General features: G+C 35.4%; 1 protein-coding gene across 1 annotated transcript in view; it reads left to right on the top strand.

Annotated features, from left to right (window-relative positions):
- HDAC9 (histone deacetylase 9) overlaps positions 1-19,220 on the top strand; it is a 910,581-nt gene that overhangs the window by 623,975 nt on the left and 267,386 nt on the right. The window lies entirely within an intron of this gene.

Below are 19,220 nucleotides of genomic sequence, written 5' to 3'. Positions count from 1 at the left end.
CTGAGAGGCTGAAGATACAGGAACATGGATGATTGATGGAGCATATCCCTAAGGGAGCGGGAAGGGATGAAATCCAGATCACAGGTGGTGGGATTAGCCTTGGCTAAGAGGAGAGACATCGCTTCAACTGAAAAATGAGGAAAAGAGGTAAGGATGGATGTGGGTGCTGATAAGAGTGTAGAGGAGAGGGCAGGAAGTTGAGGGAGTTACTGTTTGTTGGCGTCTATTTCCTTTGTGAAGTAGAAGGTGAGGTCATTTGCTGAGTGGGGTCAAGGGTTTATGGAGAATGGAGAATGATGGAGATTTGGAAGGGTGGTTATGGAGAAAAAGAGGGAGGAAGGGGACTTGGGACACAGAGATTGCCCAGCTGCCTTGAAAGGCCAGCTGAGGCTGAAGACTGGATTTTTAACAAACAGCACCGATTTGTGTGCCCACATGGCTTTCTCTAACAGCACACTGTCACATGTTTAAAAATAGACAAAGCAAATAGTGAGACTGATCATAACTTGCAGTTTTTGCAGAAATAATGATTATAACGGCTTTCTGCATAACGCCCTGTGGAAACATGATTATTTTGAGTCCCTGAAGTGATAAACGATAGAGTTAATGCTGGAAAGAGACAGAAAAAAGCCAGAAGAAGCCTGGAGAGAATGGAAGCCAGACGTCTACAAGTCCCAGTACTGGGAGAGAGGGAGTTAGAGAACTTGAATGGCAAGCGGTTTGGGCTGTGAATGGAATATTGCAGGACAAGATTCTAGTTATGAAAGAGTGCGGGGTGGAGGGGAGAGGTCTCATTAGCTGATGTCTCTATGGACTCTCCTAGCAAGTGTGGCTGCTGGACAGTGAAAACACAGTTTCCTACTATATGCGGTACACAGAAACACAAAAGGAAACTAAATCCTCTGTATAGATTAAATCACACTCATTCTTTCTCCTCTTTCTCCACACACACACACCTACCTTCGTACACACATGTATATATATACACATACATACGACTTAAAATATTATTCAGAAAATAACATAAATGTTAACAACAGACTCCCAGCCAAGAAAAAAGAGCATTGGACTTTGTTTCTTTTTATTTTTCTTTTTTTCTTTATATTATTGCAGAATGTACAGGTTTGTTACATAGGTATATGTGTGCCATGGTGATTTGCTTCACCTATTGACACATTCTCTAGGTTCCCTCCCCTCACTCCCTTACCTCCCAGCAGGCCCTGGTGTGTGTGTTGTTCCCCTCTCTGCATCCATGTGTTCTCACTGTTCGACTCCCACTTATGAGTGACAACATGCAGTGTGGTTTGGTTTTCTGTTCCTGTGTTAGTTTGCTGAGGATGATGGCTTCCAGCTTCATCCTTGTGCCTGCAAAGGACATGATCTCATTCCTTTTTATGGCTGCGTAGTAGGAAGTTTGTTTCAATTCCAGATATTTAATTGCTCTATAATTTGACATGACACTTTCACGTCAGAAAACTTAATTTTTTCTCATTGGCAAAATGGGTTAAATTATATCTATTTAACAAATAGTTTTTAAGAACTAGATTCAAATTTGGAAACACATCTCGGAGTTTTTGAAACCCCAAATATTATAGCTTAATTCACTTATTCAACAAAAATTAATTGGGCACTACAATATGTTTGTATTTGTGCTTGGGGAATTGACTGTGAATAAACCAGACACATTGTTCTCCCTTACAGGTTTAGAATCAAATGGGGGAATTTTAGAGATTATCATATAATAAAGTACCTTTCTTGCCCTGTGTTGTCCTGGCCTCAAGCAATCCTTCCACCTTGGCCTCCCAAAGCATTGAGATCACACACATGAGCCACAGCACCCAGCCTTGCCCTCTGATTCTATGCTTCACCCTCTCCCAAGACTTAAGCCGGAGTTCTGCCAGGGTCCTCCTACACTCAGGGGTGTCTTCTGAGAAATGTCAGCATATCAGTTTGTTCTCATGCTGCTGATAAGGACATACCCAAGACTGGGTAATTTATAAAGAAAAAGAGGTTTAATGGACTTAAAGTTCCACATGGCTGAAGAGGCCTCACAATCATGGTGGAAGGCAAAGAGGAGCAAGACACGTCTTACATGGCAGCAGGGAAAAGAGCATGTGCAGGGGAACTGCCCTATGTAAAACCATCAGATCTCCCGAGACTTATTCACTATCACGAGAACAGCATGGAAAAAACCCATCCCCATGATTCAGTTACCTCTCCGCAGGTCCCGCCCATGGCACGTGGGAATTATGAGAGCTACAATTCAAGGTGAGATTTGGGTAGGGACACAGCTAAACCGTATCAGTCAGGGAAGAAGGATTTTGGTTACCTGTGATCACAATTTGTTAATGTTTCATCTTATGTTACTTTTAGTTGGTTTAATTATTCAAAGTCTTAAATGCAAGCTCATAATTTTACTTCAAAATGATTATTTTCACATGCTTACATCATTCATACACACATGCAAACATATACAGATATGTACACAAACATATATATGCATACACACATACATATGTGTATATATATACAAACACACACATATACTGGTAAAAAAAAAATTCACACATAATCAAAGCCCAAAGGAGGTTAAATATTCAGAATATTAGCTCATTAACATTCAACATATTGGGGATAATGTCTATGTTAATAGTATCTGTTCATCTAACAGAAGGTTGGCATTCACACCTAGGAGCTGGAAGTACATCAAATGCTCTTTGATGAGCTAAGCAAAGTGAAAATGTACATGCTATGCCCCTAACAAGGAAAGCCACTCGAGTTTAAATAACAAAAAAGAGCACATGAATAGAGAAAAAGTTAATGCAGAACATTTTGTTGTTTTACTATTCAATGATAAAGATTAGCCAATTGGGAATATATATATACATGTGTATATTTACCTGTATAGATAAATATAGATTTTAAATTAACAGTCACAAAAGATATCATGCATTTCAAATTTGCATAGAAGTAGTACTTCCTAAAATTGGCAATTTGATTTACTCATCTTCTGAATATCTTCTGCAGGTGTAGTAATAATTCTCAGTATGTCTGGATGCCTAGAATATGCTTAACACTGTCCTAAATATTTTAAATGGATCATCTCATTTAATTTTGACAACAGTCTCTATGCAGTAGATACTCTTGTTATTGAAAATTTACAAATTCAAAAGATGGGGCAACTGAGGCTTTAAGGAATTAAGTAACTTAACTGTCATCGTCATTGCTCCTCATTGCCCCAAAGTGGAGAGAACATCTTCTCAATTCAACAAATCATGTTGATTCCACCTTCTAAATGTCTCCGGGGTCCACCTTCGTCTCTCCCACCCACTGCTGCAATTCTGGTTCTGGCTACTGTCAACTAAGTTAATGCAAAGTCTCTAGTAGTCTGACTACTGGATTTGAATAACCCAAGTGGTTGATTAGTGTTTACAAATAAGTTAATATTAGTTTTGATTACTAACCTCGTAGTATCACAACAGTCCTAACATCATAATCAGTGCCTCTTAGGTACTTCTTGGTCTTCCTTGAGGGAGTCTTGCGTGTGTTGAGGGATGAGTCTGTGCTCAGTTGAGAGCCACCCATACCAGCAGCGATCTGCCATACCCACCTCCCCTGCCCACACTTGGGGTTGCTGCTTCGCACTTCTCAACCTTTACAATCCTCAGAATGCAAAGTGACTCTTCATTCCTTTTAGCCCTCAATGACATTTTTTGTCACAAATGAGAGGAACACTGTCTTCCAAACTGTTTCACTTGTGCTGTAAATCTCATATGACACAGTTCTTTCTACTTCTTCCTGCAGGCCTTTTCTCTTGGAGCTCAAATAGCCATTCACTAGGCTCAAGAGAGAACACATTTTGTTCACTGCTGTCCATTCCCTGTTTTTCCCATCTCTTCTCTCATTTCTCACCAGAATTCTTTTTTAGTTTCTTCAGGAAAACAATCAACCAAACAAAGATAAATCAAACTCATATCAACCAATGCAAATGCCTAGTGGATGTAGTGGGCCAGTGGGCAGGATGAAGGATGTGTAGTAAACCCCTTGGCCCGCTGGTCATGGTTTATCAGGTTTGCCCATAGCCAGTCTTTGAATCCCAGTTTAATGAAATGGGGGTACTTTAAGTCCTCCTTAAATTAAATTATAATCACATTTTTTCATTCCTTAATATATGTCAGGGACTTCTCATTGTTTTCTGATTAAGTTAAAGTCCCTAAAGATGTTGACCAATTTTTTCACTAACTGCTTTCAGTTTTTTCTCTTTCATCAGTGGCAACAACCTTCTCTACTAACCGGACTTCAAACTCCATGTTCTAGAGAAGGGATGGGCTCTAGCAAGTGGGACTATTGCATGACAAGCAAATAGCAGTGCATAGAGCTATTGTGGAATGCCATAGTCACTTATTCTGCAGGTTTACAATAATTCCTGTTTCAGTGTCAATTTATAAATAGCTACTAATTACTAAAAGCATGATTTAAAATCTGCAGGTATAAACAATAACAAGCTTAGTTAACATCTAAGAATGATGAGAACTGTTTTAGCCTTTACTCAAGTTGTGAACAAATATGATGATGATGACTCTGCTGAAGAACCAAGCAGATGATAAACAATGCCAGTAAATACTAGGTATTGCAGGTTCTTTGACATGTTATAAATCAAATAGTTAAACTTGCCGATAATTGAATATAACCACTTTAACATATTATTTATGTTGCTTATTTGGCTCGTGAGTATAATTTTGAATAGCAATTTTTGATACTTTGCAAATTAAAATAGCATGTGCATAAATGTGCATAATAATATTATTTTATGTTTTTTAAGGAGATGAAACAACTTTTATATGCAAGAGTTTATTCATGTAAGCCAGGAACTATTTTAGTGAGATTTACTTTGTTTCTATTGATTCTATTTAGAGTTGAATCTGTTGCACTAAAACCAAATAATACCGGACAAGGTCTTAAACCAAATTGTTAAGCCTTGTCTAATCATATTATATTACCCATTTGTTCTTTGTTCCATTTGATGAGCATAGTTAAAATCAGGTAACTGAAGCTAACATAACTTGACGCAAAAGCAATGCAAGTCGTACAGCAGAACGGAAGAGTCTATTTTGTGGGCAGTGACCACTAAAAATAGTTGTGAGAAATGAGTGTCATAAAGAGAAATTTGTCTGTTGACAGATGCGACAATTTATGACAACTAATGAGACCACTTAGCAGAATCTGCCTACCTTTGGTTGCTGTAGGCCAAATTATTAAACAGTGTTGTTAGGATAATAGTTTGGTGATGAGCATTGCAGATGAGTTCATAAAAATTATTGACCCATGAGACTAAATACAGAGACTATTTCAGAAACCAATTGTTAGAAGATACATAAGAATAGAGACACAAAACAATTAAGCATGTGAGGCAATATATATGTGAATTAGCTTGATTTAGCCATTCCACAATGTATACATAGATCAAACATTATGTTTAACACCATAAATATATACCACTCTTATTTATCAATTACAATGAATTTTTCAAAAGAATAGAGCCATCACAACAGATTTAGAAAGTTTTGTCTTGTCATCCTCATAAGGATGTAGGGCGTTTATGCAAGAAGATTTACTATTATAGAAATCTTAGTAAATTATAATAAAAATATATGTAAGAAAAATCAACATGTGCATGATTCTGGATAAGGAGCTAAATGAGCATGGAGGCTGAGAAGCACCATAGTAGGTGGTTAATGAAGTAGGTAAAGACTACTAAACAATATCTAGTTGTGACTAGTCATAACTGATGACTGTGGCATCAGTCATGGAGATCAGAAAGAAGGCAGAAGATTGGCTCAATAACAGCTTGTTAAAATGTATTTTGGTAATAGAGTCAATTTGAGTTTAAAAAAAATAAATCATTGGTAACAATGATACATTAATGATTAATTTCCTTATCCTATGTGGAGAAATATATGATACTATGAATGTTTAAATAACAATGCTAATTAGGTTAGTCTTTTTGCAGATAAACCACTTATTCTGGAAGAAAAAATGCTTATCAGATACATTGTCATTTCTTTATTTTATAGAGGTGCTCTGAGAGTTCAAGTAAAGTTTTCCTTATTTATTTCTTTGTAAAATGGTAGAGCTGGAGTACAAACCCAGGAGTTTGTTTGTTTTCTGAATCCTGTGTACTTTTTAAATAACATCATTTAATTTGCGTAGGAAGGTGTGTGAAGATTAAGTTGCCTATTCTACACAAAATATATGTCATTTTTCTGCTGGAATAATCATTTCTAATGTAAATTTGTTCTTATCAGCCCTGTTAGACATTCAATCCTCAGGCCCAAACTCCTGGAATCAGAAACTATTTGTTGACTTGCTATTGCTCTTAGGTTTGAGAGTCAGCCTCTTTAGATAAGGTGCAAGTGCTGCGTGGTCTCCACCCTTCTATTCATTCCCCAGAATCTCCATAACCAGCAGTCTTAGGGAGTCTTATGAATAAGGGCTATTCACCCTTATGAATAGCCATGCTGACTTGCACCTGGTCTGTGGCATTTACCAGGTGCCCTATCACCAGAGTGACTTTCCACATGCTATGCTACCTACATGGAACATTCTTCTTTCTCTCTTTGCCAAGCTAAATCCTTCTCATTCTTCATCTCTTGGCTCAGAGGAGCTTTTCTTGGTTGCTCATAATTTAGGACCCTGTACCACTCTTCATAACTCTTACTTCCATTGCTCTTTTATAATGATTTGTGTGGAACTGGATGAATATTTATCTCCCTCACCAGATTGTAAACTCAGAAGAAGAGTGACTTTATCTGTTGAGTTTACCATTGTATCTTCTAATTTCTACTACAGTTCCTAACACCCAGTAAGCTCTTAATATAATGGATATATGAATGAAAGAATGAGTTCCATGAAACCCAAGAAATAATTGCAAAAGTGTTTTAAGTTATCAATGCCTTTTGTGATATTTATTTTTAAGTTCAAGGAAATACTTAAAAGAGACATTCTTTTCAAAAACCAAAGTATTTTTAGATATTATGTTACATTCATCTTAGCAAATACACCAGCGTATTACTGTTTAAAGGTTTGGTTGTGGAGAAAACCACAGTTTTCAATTCTGACCCGCAGTGACTAGTCTTCATTCTATTTAAGACATTTTCTTCCATGCTATGGGTTGAGCTGTGTGCTTCCTCAAACACTTATCTATTCTAAGGGGAAAGTGTTTTTTTTTTTTTTAAGTGGATACTTCTGTTTAAATGCCAAAATAAATACATGTTAAACAATATTCTCTCTCTGTCTTATTTTTATTTTTAAAATTTTTTGTTAGCCAAGCATTTTAACATAAACTATCAGTAATTGGCTCCTAGTTCAATGACAAAAGATATTTGGAATATCTTTCCTTTGACCCAGGCATGCTTTGGGAGAAAGGGTAAAATAGAGATAAAGTCAAACTTTGCTTGAGTTTGAAGTGCTTGGTAATTTGCACACAAGCAATTGGGTCTAGACACCAGTGATGAAAAATGTGATTCTCCTAATATTATGTTTAGTAAGATGCTTTATTGGGATGAGAGGGTGTAAAGATTGTTGTCTGATCCTGAAAGAATTGGGATCCTACTTACTTGACCCAACATGTGATACGTCTGAACACATGGGTTTTAAAAAATCCATTCATGACATATTATTGATGTTAAATCTAGTGTATTAACAGAGAAACCTAAAAGTTGTAATTAGTGAGATTTTATTATGGGCACTTACTCCATTTTTTCCTTAAAGCTATGCTTCATAATATTATTTTTTAAATTAATGACCTCTGATGTAAACTATGGACTACATCTTCGGCAAAATTCAGAGATGCACATTCTCGTATAATTTTACACACAATTTCAGGAATCTTATATCCACTAGAATTCTTCCACAGATCCTAGACTGAGAATATCTATTCAAGATAAATCTATCCAATTCATGTGTCTTAAATAGAAATGATTTATATTACTTGTCATCTCTCTCGTTATGATATTTTATATCCAGGCTTTAATTATCAAGATGGAGGAATAAAGGAAATGCTCAAGAGATCCATCATATTCAAATGAAACCTCTTTTTCCCCTCCTTCTCTTCAGGCTATTATTTCTAGACCAGAGCTCTATTGTTCATCCTGTACTGTCCATTGGCTGCCAACCACACCAGGATGCTAATCTAGGCCATTGTCTAATTTCATCTTTCTCTGGGCTGTTATGTAATTAAAATAATTTCAGTCTGCTCTCTTGAACATTTTTTTCTACAGGCAATTGTAAAAATGTAGAAGTTAAAAAACAAATGAAGGAACAAAAGTATAATTTGTTTTCTTTACTTTTCCATTGCAAAAGAAATTACTCATTGTGGACTTGTTATTTATTTAATTTCAAAATTGAAATATAGTTTCTTTTGTATTTGGTACTACAGAAAAATTCCTGTTGATTGAAAGTGGTTATTTTCCAAGAATGCTTCAAGGCAGCTGAATTTTAAACATTTCTAAAGCAACTAGTTTTCATATATATAAATGCATAGTGCAACCAAATTAGTGATTTATTTTCTTCTGGAACCTTTATGTCTGAGAATACCAGAAGCAATTTAAATATTCTGTATATAGGTATTAACTTTTACCAACATTCTACCCAGTTGAGAAACTGTTGTTAAATAGGTGCAGCTTCACATAGGTCAATGCCAACACTAAACTAAGTCCCGAAACCTCAATCCAGAATCATGGGTTAACTAAACACACACTCTCTCTCCCATTGTGTGTGCATACAAACACTGATTACTCTTGAATCCAATTCCCTCTGCTTCTGTTGGTGATACTTTAGCTGAAAGCTTTGTAGCATTCAGCCACCAATAGCCCTGTCTTGTAAGTCACATTATGGTTTATGGACTCTTCATGATTTGAAAACAACAATATTTGATTTGCAAAATTTTACCTCTCATTAGTACATTTTTTGGTATTTTGTTCACTGGCATGAAAAATGTGCTAGGCAAAGACTCCTGTTTAAAATGAGAAGAACCTGAGAAGAGAGTAACCTACCCTCACTGGAAGTGACCAGTGAGTACCCGGGGGTAATACTTCATCTCCTTAGAGGCTCACCACTGTTACAAGGGTCACCACTTGGCCCTAGAGGGAAGATTGGTAGAAAATAGTGAGCACATTCTGTTGCTGGTGAGCATACACCTGTTAATCCAACTTCCCTGAACTGTGAACCGCACTTGCATACTGGAATTCAGAAATGCTATCCACAGCTAGGGAGGAGGCGGGGGGATAGCAAAGATTCTCACATGTTTGTTGAAGATACCCTCTATCTTAACCAAATTTTTACTGAGCACTTCACCTTCCACCTCCTATGAGTTGATTTACAATTTCTTTTCTTTTTTTTTTTTTTTCTGAGACGGAATTTTGCTCTTGTTGCCCAGGCTGGAGTACAATGGCACAATCTCAGCTCACTGCAACGTCTGCCTCCAAGGTTCAAGTGATTCTCCTGCCTCAGCCTCCCAAATAGCTGGGATTACAGGCATGCACCATCATGCCTGGCTAATTTTGTATTTTTAGTAGAGAAGGGATTTCACCATGTTGGTCAGGCTGGTCTCGAACTCCTGACTTCAAGTGATCCACTCGCCTCAGCCTCCCAAAGTGCTGGGGCAATTTCTTAAAATCACAAGCAATAAAAATATTTTAGCATAAACACACACACATATGCAATTGTACAGATGTACAAATATAAAAAATATATTTACAAACTATATAATGTATCACTACATCAATATGTGATGTGTTACAAAACATGCACACCAATAGAAATTAAGAAAGGGGATAAAAATGAAATAAATGTTATTTTAAAATTAATTTTGAGTTAGTGGATAGAAACTTTTTTACTATGATTTTAAAAAGTGTTGTTCTTAACAACTTTATTAGTATATTCACATACACTATATAGTTTACTCATTTCTATGTACAAGTCAGTGGGTTTTCATATAGTCACTGAGTTGTGCAGCCATCACCACAGTCAATATTAGAACATTTTCATCACCCCCCAAAAGAAACTACCCATTAGTGGTAACTTCATCCTCCTACAACTCTAGGCAACCACTAATCTACTTTTTGCCTCCATAAATTTGTGTGTTCTGCATATTTTATGTAAATCAAATTGTATAGTGTGTATTTTTTGTTTGTTTGGTTTTTGTTTTTGAGATGGAGTCTCGCTCTGTTGCGCAGGCTGGAGTACGATGGCGTGATGTTGGTTCATTGCAATCTCCGCCTCCCAGGTTCAAGCAATTCTGCCTCAGTCTCCCAACTAACTGGACTACAGGTGCATGGCGCCACGCTCAACTAAGTTTTTTGCATTTTAGTAGAGACGGGGTTTCATTGTGTTGCCCAGGCTGGTCTCGAACTCCTGAGGTTAGGCAATCCACCCGCCTTGGCCTCCCAAAGTGTTAGGATTACAGTTGTGAGCCACCGCACCTGGCCTGTATATGGTCTTTTGTGACTATTCTCTTATGTTTTCAAGGTTCATTCATGTTGTAGCATGTATCAGTGTTTCATTCCTTCTTATGTCTAGATAATATTCTATTTTATGGATATAGTATACTTTTTTATCCATTTATCAATTGGTGGACATTTGGATTGTATTTGGGCTTTCACGAATAGTGCTGCTATGAACACTCAAGTACAAGTTTTTATGTGGAAGTATTTTTTCATTTTTCTTAGGTGTATACATATTATTGAAATTGCTGGGTCATATGGTAACTTTATATTTAACCCTTTGAGGAAGCACAAACTGTTTCCAAAGTGGCTGCATCATTTTACACCCCCATCAGCATATGAAAGTTCCAATTTCTCTGCATCTTCCACAGCATTTGCTTTTTATCTTTTATTTATAATAAACATTCTAATTGGTGTGAAGTTGTAAATTGTTGGGGTTTTGATTTACAAATCCCTGATAGCTAATGAAGTGAGCATCTTTTCACATGCCTCTCTTTTTAAGACAAATGTCTGTTCAGAACTTTTACCCAGTTTTAAATCAGGTTGCCTGTTATCTTTATCTGTTCACCTCATTTTAAATTGGATTGCCTCTTAGTATTGATTATTGTGTTATAAGGATTCTTTACATATTCTGGATATAAGTCTCTTATCAGCTATGTGATTTGCAGATATTTTCTCTAACTTGTGGGTTATCTTTCCACTTACTTTATGGTGTCCTTTGAAGCACAACATTTTTTAACCTTGATGAAGTCTAATTAACCTAATTTTTCTTTTTTTTTTTTTTTTTGAGACAGAGTTTTGTCTTATCGCCCAGACTGGAGTGCAATGCCGCGATCTCGGCTCACTGCAACCTCTGCTTCCTGGGTTCAAGCGATTCTCCTGCCTCAGCCTCCCTAGTAGCTGGGATTACAGGCTCACACCACCACGCCCAGCTAATGTTTGTATTTTTAGTAGAGATGGGGTTTCACTATGTTGGCCAGGCTGGTCTCGAACTCCTGACCTCAGGTGATCCACCCACCTGGGCATCCCAAAGTGTTGGGATTACAGGTGTGAGCCACCTCGCCTGGCTTAAGTAACCTATTTTTTTGGTCACTTTTGCCTTTGGTCTTATATGCAAGAAAATGTACTCCTCTATTTCATCTGAGAATATTCTAGTTTTAGATCTTACATTTAGTTCTGTGATCCATTTGGAGTTAACTTTTGTGTATGGCATGAGGAATGGAGCTTTATTGTATTCCTTTGCAAAAAAGTCATGGTGGTTACGCAGTTGTCCCTGTTGTATTTGTTACAAAGTCCTTCGTGGAGGAAGAATTTTAAAAATATTTTGCCCTATTGAATTGTCTTGGCACCTTTGTTGAAAATCAATTCATCATAAGTGTAAGAGTTTATTTCTGGATTCTCAATTCAATTCCATTGATCTACATATCTATCCTTAAGCAAGGAACACACTGTTTTAATTACTGTACCTGTGTAGCATAGTAAATTTTGAAATTAGACTCTTCTTCCTATATTAGGATATCTTCATAGAGTTTATATATGTGACCTTCAATGCAGGAATTGGGTAGAAATGCTAGTATCTATCCATATATCAAATACTAGTATAATTAATTTGCTTTCTTGTATTTTAATTTAAAAATTAAATATGAGAAGCTCTGGTATTTTCTTCTGCACCTGAAGAGATTGGCTGATACTATTGAATTGAATTATTTTCTTAAAGTTTACATTTTAATTAATTTATTTAATTTTAATTATAATTACATTTAATTTTAATAATGTTTTAATTTATTTATTCTTTTATTTCAAATCATCATATTAAGTTCCCAATTTATAATCTTCTTAATTTTTCAGTCCCTGTAGTATCATTAATGGTTTTCTTATTGAGTGAATTTAAAAAGATAATATGTTGAAATTTTAAAGACAAAATATACTTAATTATACATATTACTGTGTTCATTTTTGGTACAGATTAATGTATATCTTATGAATATATGATGTAAAAGTAAATTCACATACTTTACCTTAGTAAAAAAAAAATGTGTTACCAAACGTATTTTTATGCTCTTTTTTTTCTTCTTTTTTTGAGACAGAGTTTCACTCTGTCACTCAGACTGGAGTCCAGTGGCCTGATCATGGCTCACTGCAGCCTCAACCTGCTGTACTCAAGTGATCCTCCCTCCTCAGCCTCCTGGGACTACAGGCATGTGACACCATGCCAACTAATTTTTGTGTTAATTTTTTATAGAGATAGGAACTCCCTATGTTGCCCAGTCTGGTCTTGAACTCCTGGGCTCAAGAGTTTCTCTGCCTTGGCCTCCCAAAGTGCTGTGATTATAGTGTGAGCCGCTGTGCCCAGCCTATTTTTGTTTTCTTTTTTCATTTATTTTTACTTTTTCTCTCTTAATTTCTTTTTCTTCTACAAAAATGTAGTGTTTACAATAAAGGTATCTATATGTGGAACGTTAGTTATTATAATAATATTGGTGTTTTATATATGACAATGACAAACATGCCATAAGCATTAATTCTATTTTTGAAAAATTATGAAAACAATTAACAGGTATAAATATTACAACAATGAACACTCATAACATCCAGCTTAAGAAATAGAACACTACAGGTACAATTCAAGTTTCCTATGTATCTCTCTCCCATTGTCCCTCCCATTCCTTCTCTTCTGAATTTGCTGTTTATTTTTCATGTATATCTTTATTTTTTATTAATTTCATTAACATACTTAATATGTGATATTAATTTGCAAATTTTGGAAATAAAATTTTTTCATATATTCTTTTGCTTGTTTTTTCACTCACCATATTTGCTAGAGTTTATAGTCAATAAAACTATTTGTACAAAATGTTGTAAATTGTTCTTTAAAGTGTTAAAACAATTTACTCTCCTCAAAGTAGTCTATGAGTGTCTCTTGCTCTGTATTTTCAGAGTATGCATTATGATTTATGATTTCTGTTATTTGCTCTTGCTAAAGTTGCATGATGATATTGATTATAGACCATGAGTAACCACCCACAGGTCAGGAAGCAAATGTGATCATCCAGAGCAAAGTGAAAACCCAGAAGCTATGCATTTGGTCCCTGTGTTATAGCAACAAGAAAGCAAAACAAAACAGAAAAAGAAATCACTGTTATTACAAAACATGGAACCATGTGATTTCCTTAACCCAGGGACTTTAGCACCTCATAGTCTCCATTAGCAGGCCACCCCCAAGAAAATATTTCATTCTAAGCCAGAACATTGTGCTTGTCATACAAAGACCTTCTAGAACTATCCCTACCCACTTTCAAATGATGGCAATGCCTATGCGCTACCACTTAGAATGGTGGGGCTACAAAGGCATTGATGTTTTACTAGGCAATACTGAGGAATTTACAAAATAGGTGCATAACAACTCTTCTGTCAAAGTAATTACATGCATTTTATCAGTGGGAGTGGACAGATGTTTGGGCACAGTGGCCTTAGACCACACCATGTAATGAAAAGTTGTCTTACACGTCTCAGTTAGCTGAGAGTATTTTCCAGAATGACAATCTGGCAAAATAACCCATCAAAACCAAGTCCCCAGTTGAATCAGCTGAAAAAGAAAGACTTTTACTGCATAAAAAAATAGACTCAATAAAGAATATGTAAAATAAATGTTAATAAAAAATGCTTTTGTGGGGAGCATGTTAACTATTCATTTAAGGGGGATAGCACACTTTCTAATGGTGCTCAATAAGTAAAGTGTAAACTTGGATATTCCTCTAATTTTTATAACAGTAGATTCTGAACTGTTTGACGTTTTAATTTTTCGGCACTGTAAGAGAGAAATATGCTCTTTCATACTTACTTAGAAGTATAAACATGAAGAAAATTATCTCTCATTATAACTACTAATAGTAAAAAAACTGGTTTAGTGAAACATTTCAATCCATTCCAGAGACAACAGAAAAATGTAATTTCAGCTTTAAAGCTCAAGAAGGATGCTTTTGTTAATGAGGCTGGATATCTATCCTAAAATAAAAGTGACCTGGCGTTTAACGATAACTCAGTGATTAACATGCAGTATAATAATATGTGGTTTACTGGATTGTTATAACTCTTCTTATACATTGAAAGCCACATTTCATTTGTAAAAGTGTATAATTGCAATCAACTCTTTGAGAGTGAATAAACTTCTTTCTTCTATAGTACTATTTTTGAAAGAAAGTTCAAAAATGTTTGGCCCATCTCTGTTCATAGTTACAATAATTATGAATCTGTCCTAATAAAGTGTTTGGAAGATTTGACTATTTAGTTTAAATAACATTTACCATTTTTTCTTAATTACAGTTTTAAAATAGGTAATATGCAGAAAACTTGGAAATGACATAAAAGTACAAAGGAAAAATAATCCCCAAATCACTGGAATTTTCCTCACATTATCTCTTGGCTCCAACATAAAATAATTTTAGGATTTTGTCCTTTGGTAATCATTTTGTCTGGACTCTATTTCTCATATTTTTTTTTCTCAGCCATTTCTTGATTATTTTGTGTTGTGATTGCTTATAATACGTTTTCTTGTTTTATCCTATCCTTATAATAAGATCTTAAGAATGATTATATATATCTCCTTATTAGCATTCTTTTTAAATTGAATAATACATATTATTAAAGCACATTATGTGTGAAACACTGCATGGGAAAGATATGCATGGGAATATATAGCAGCCAAAGCTCATCTCTTCATGTAACTTACTAACTGCGGTTAAGGTGCAAGTGCCTAAATTTTGGGTGTCAACCCACAACATCCTAAATCTGCTTTGCTGTCTGTACAATGCAGGACAAGGACTGTTGCCTTTTGATTGAGCAATAGCTATTGGATGAACATTTACAAGTAACGAACAAATTAATTTTGAACAAGTAGTTATTTCTTACTTATATTGCCATATTCCTTCTGGTAGACACTGGACAGGTAGGATGCTGCTTATTGAATTGCGAAATGTTATACTATCATGTAACATTTACATAATGCTTTTGAATTAGCAAACTGTTTTAAATTACAGGGTTTCAGTGGAGGTCAAGTAAAGCAATAAATATTTACTTTAAGAAAAAAAAAAGAAAGGTAGTAGGTGGTGTTATTTAAATGGAGTCCTTATAGTATCAAACTACTCATTAAGAGAAAAAATATTTAGTAACCCCAGTCATCTAAAACATGGCCATGTGATTAAAAAAAAAATGGCCTTTAATTTCCAAATATCGATTGCATTTTCTTAATGCACAAATAAAATAGTATATCTTCTAAAAAGTGTGAGAAAATATATAAAATGCAGCAGAAAATAAGTTAAAAGATGAGTTATATCCAGTTTCTGGTTCAACGAACTTTCAACATTATACAAGGACAGATCATTTTACACACACACAAATGTACATGCACACACACATGCAAAATGTATTTAGAGCTTCTCCTTGCATTTGTCACCTGCTTAATTCCAATTTGTCTTTCATATTTAAAATTAAATATCGCTTTCTTAAACAAAATTTCCCTGAACCTCTTCATCAGGTGTTTTTTTTTTTTAAGTTTTTCATATCATCCTGAATTAATTACCTTGTTGTACGAACATCATCGAGTATACCTACACAAACCTAGATATGGTATAGCCTACTATGCACCTAGACCATATGTAATAGCTTACTTTTCCTAGCCTACAAACCTGTACAACATGTTACTATACTGAATATTGTAGGCAATTTGTGTATATAAAGGTAGAAAAGGTACAATAAAAATACAGTTGATTATAAAAGGTAAAACATAATATACCTGGATAAGGCACTTGCCCTGAGTAGAGCTTGCATGACTGGAAGTTGCTCTGGGTGAGTCAGTGAGTGGCTGATGAGTGAACATGAAGGCCTAGGACATTATTGCATGGTACTGTAGACTTCATAAACACTGTACACTTAGGCTACACTAAATTATTAAAACGAAAGTAGTTGTGCTATGACATTAGGAAGGCTAATACGTCAGTAGGTGAAAGGGATTTTTCCATTATAATCTTCTGGACCCAGTGTCATATATGCGGTCTATCCTTGACCAAAATATTGTTATGGGATGCGTGTCTGTATTTAGTATCTGTCTCCTCACTAGAGAATAAGCATAAAAAAGGTTCTGCACACTAGCAACGTGTCCAGCATGGAGTGTGAGCTCAAGAAATAGTTACTGCATGCAATAACTCATATATAAAAGACTATGGCAGGAAAAGGAGAGAGAAAAACAAAATGTGATGGGCATGTAACAGAAGGGGAAAGCACAATTAATGTGAGTGTTCAAAAGAGACTGTGAAATTTTAAGTGGACCTTAGAGTATGTGTGTAGAGCTGAATGTGGAGCTTCATAGCCACACATAGAGGGGTGATCTAGAAAGGATGGCTTGGAGGAAGCATGAATGATCATGGTCAATATATCTGTGAGACACAGCAGACACAGTGCCCAGAGCCTATGATATACTGTTAGGGGCCCACAACACATTTTACATTTTAATTTCTTAGTCAGAAAAAAATGAATCTAATAATATGAATATATAATAATGAACCCAATGTATGCCAATGCAGGCTTAAAGTGTAGTTTTTAATACTATTTTTTGCAGTCCACAATGATAAAATTGCACAGGGCCCATGAAAGTCATACTGCAGCCCTCGGAATGATATCTGATGTTCAGTGGACAGTATTTGGCTAGAACTTAGAAAAGGAATAAATGATCTAAGGCTTAAAATGTAGGTTAGCCTCAGGTAAAGGAGAGTACAAATGACAGACTGTAGAGGTTCTTCAAATTTGGGTTGACCTTCAGAGTCTTTTTGTGTTAATGTCTTGCTTACTGCAGGGCTTCAGGAAGAGAATTCTTGCAGGAAGGAATAGGACTGTTTGGTATTAGAAGTTGGGTGATCAGTTAGGAATCTTTTGCCCTGTCTTACACCGGAGTTGAAGAAATTACAGTAGAAAGAAAGAGAGGAGATGGATATTACAAAAAAATCAGATAAACATGTACCCAGGAATTATAGATCATATGTGGAAAAGCTTCCTTTTCCCGACAGAAGCCCCCAAATCATAATTATATATTTGTATTCCCTGTAACGGTAAGTTCCATATGAGGAAGGACTATATTAATCTTACTGCTGTGTCCTCAGGACATTGAACACAAGGCACTCAAGAAAACAGGAGAGTTAGACTCTTGTAAAAGTGTATAAACCATTGTAGCTAGAATAGGTCCCTGACCAATCCATCCCAATCATCGAAGCAAATGCCCAAAGCCTCGATATGTGACATATACCTTCCAATTGATTGATGGTTTGATTTTTCTGTAGAGCAAAACAGAAGTAACAACATATACATTAACTATTGCCTATTTTAAAGTTAATTTTAAATCATTCTTACTTTTTTCTAAATTCAGAAACCTCTGCTTATGGTCTGTAATGAAATATATATTTATAATCCCAATTTATAGGTTTATATGCAGCATTAACCCATATCATGTACAGAGAAAGCTACAATTACATAAAACCACATGATATGCAATGAGTACAGTTGTATTGTATACAGATTTGTTAGCTTTCTCAGTATGTTTCTCAACAAGTGTAATTTGTACACCTAGCATGTAGCAAGCCTTGGGTGGAAATACAGGATGAGTATGACCTGTGATGGCACATGTTGGGTAGAAGGGGAGCACCTAGTCTAGCAGGAAGGTTAAGGCAAGGCCTTAACTAAGGAGAAGTAATGTCTGCCTCAAGTCTTGAAAGAACAAACGCTAGTCAGGTAGGAAGCAGAAGCAGAAGAGCACACATATTTATAAAATTACAAGAATTAGACTTGTTTAAAAATACTCTGGCAACCTTTGGAGCAACAGTTTATACATTGCAAGAGATTATCATGTTTTTTTACCACTGTTCAGCTATTCTTCATATTCGTTAGGAAAGACAAATAAAAACAGCATAAAGCTTATGAATTCTCTTAGGTTGAAGAGAAAATATTCACGGTGTAGTATATATATTTTGATAAATATTTTTATTAATAAATAAATCTTTATTAAATAAAATTATGAAACAATATATATTTAAAATATATATTTTAAAATATATACTTTTTTTTTTTGCACAAAGCTAGCTGTGTAGCATTGATGATTAAATAAGCTGCCTATCTGTGTTTGAGAGTATCTTTTCTTGGAGACAGAGGAAGAGACTAAGTGAATCTTCCATAAACTTCCAAACTGTGATTCACCGATTTGGTAAGTTGGGAAGGATGAAGAATATAATAACAGTGTTAAATCACTGAGGATATACTTAATACTATATTTTAAAACCAAATAATTTTACAGTGTTGAAATTATACCATATAAACTATGAAATACTCATTTTTTTCCATACCAGTATATGAAGACTGAAAGGTGTCAAAATACAATCGTGTAATTGGTCATTTTTAGAGACATCCATAGAATTCATAAACAATATTCACTGAAATAAATTCAGGAGAGAATTTTCAGAATTAGCCCTCACTGGCAGTTTGAAAGCGTTGAATTGTTCTCCCACGTTGTGTGGCAGTTCTGGGGCTGTATTCAAAACGTTGGTATCTAAGTAGGAAATGAGTCGAAGTCAACGTTACTCTTGAGGTTAAAGGTTTGTTTCTTTCAATCAGTTCAAACTGACAGGCCTCCTGCCATCACCTCCTCCTTAGCCAGGCAGACAGGCCCTGGCAGTCAGT

Source organism: Chlorocebus sabaeus, chromosome 21 (genome assembly GCF_047675955.1).
Source record: "Chlorocebus sabaeus isolate Y175 chromosome 21, mChlSab1.0.hap1, whole genome shotgun sequence".
Taxonomy (NCBI): Eukaryota; Metazoa; Chordata; class Mammalia; order Primates; family Cercopithecidae; genus Chlorocebus; species Chlorocebus sabaeus.
Note: the sequence above shows the minus strand (reverse complement) of the source record. Positions and strands in the feature narration are given on the sequence as shown.